Source organism: Chrysochloris asiatica, unplaced genomic scaffold (assembly GCF_000296735.1).
Source record: "Chrysochloris asiatica unplaced genomic scaffold, ChrAsi1.0 scaffold00004, whole genome shotgun sequence".
Lineage (NCBI taxonomy): Eukaryota > Metazoa > Chordata > Mammalia > Afrosoricida > Chrysochloridae > Chrysochloris > Chrysochloris asiatica.
Window position 1 is genome coordinate 28,882,097 of NW_006408522.1, and position 1,913 is coordinate 28,884,009.

A 1,913-nucleotide genomic window follows, 5' to 3' on the forward strand; every position below is an offset into this window, starting at 1 on the left:
GGGTCAATTCCAAGTCATAGTGACCCTGTACAGAGTTTTTGAGAAGCAGCTTTTGGGTTTGAACCACCACACCAGGAAGGCAATATTGTATGAAATACTTAATATAAGCCTTTATTTTTCATGGGCGATATTTCCATATCCTGTTAATTAGTTTTGAAGGTCCTGAACTGTCTCTGATTCAATCAATTCAAGTTTCCCCAATTGGTTAAATTGTTTTAAACACTGGTTCTGAACCTATATATTGCTGTTGTTGTAAGTGTTGTCAAATCTCCATAGCAATCCTGTACAGGGTTTCTGAGGAGCAACTAGTGAGCTTGAAATGTTGACCTTATAGTTCAAACCAACTTTGCAGTCCAGGACATTAACCCACAGTGCCACACCACGACTCCACAAAACCCCCCTTTTTAACAACCCTCAGAATATTACTATCGTCTGGTTAATGGATTTGTAAATCCTTAAGCCAGCATTGAGATCCTTAACAAGAAGACTCAAACTAGAAGGTCAAATCATGCTTTTGGTTCTCCTACAAGCTACCCATACTCCAGCCAGTCTGGACTAGTAATATTTCCTTGTCCTTTCTCTTTTTTATATGTCTTAATTAATGCTTTTGTTTTTGCTTAGACTGTTCTCCTTCGTAACCTTTCCAGAGTTCCCATGCCTATCGAAACTAGAGTTACTTTCTTCTGAACTCGTACACTACTTGACTTGCCATGGGGCACTTCATACATATTGCTTTGCTTTACATTTATTTATGTATATCTTTAATCACACTTAGTAGATGAAGGTTTTTTCAACTTATTTATCTTTGATTACTCATAACACATAGTACATAAACCAGATCACATACACAATTTGTTGATTGGATGAAAAATTATTTTAGTAGTAATGAATCCTTTGATTTATAGCAAAAGTGATTTGGTGGAAGTATTTGTCATATAAATCTCTTCTTTACTGACTTTCATTATGTAATTAAAGATGTGTTCCCATGGGGAGAAATTAGTATACTCAGTAAGATTCTGCTAAGAAGTGTGGTGACTAGCTCCGTGAAATACTGAGTATTATATGCAAAAAAACAAACAAAACATTTGAATCTAGAGGCTATTAGCCTTTCCTAGCTGTTTTCATTTCATGACACCTTGTTCAATAAGTAATTGTTGAATAAGTGAATAATTAAATAAAAGAGAGCCTCTATTCTAGTCTAGAAGACTTTTTTTTTTTTTAATTTAAACTGTTATTTTAAGTGACATTTTGAACTGAAATAGCTCTTGGGAAGAAGTTAAAGCTAAGCCATTTGACAAGTCCAGTCAGGGAAAACTTTTTAAACTCTCTCATCCTACTCATAATATGTGATGGCATAATCAAATTTGAAGCAGGAGGAAAAGATAATTTGAAACAAAATGGATTAGGTAGTTAGGAAATTTCAATTTCTATCTAAATATAAACTGAAAGTACAAGGTTGATAGGGGAACACATAGGTAGGTTTGATGGGCTAAGTCAGAGAGAGGTTAATAGTGATGTATGCTAAACCTTTGAACAACAGGTCTCTGTGATACAGGCAGAGATCGAGGTATAGTCTGAATGGGTAAAAGATGGGGAATAATATTAAGGTGCTTGACTGTCTTGTGGATATTTGTTTCCCTTGCCTACTATTTTAAAATGGACACTTGAGTGGGATAGAAAGGAAAATTGGGAAACATGATTACAGAAAGCTTGTAAGCCCATCTTTAGCCTGTAACTGATTGGAATACCTAAAAGGGGTTCTAGAACTTGCCCAGTGAAATAGGCTACTCAGGTGGAATCCTGAGCCCCATCCAGAAACTTCTGAGGTAGTATATTCCCACTTGAAAAGACACACAAACAAACCCTGAGCAACTAGAGGAACAGAAGATACTTCTTGAAAAAAGGACCAGCAG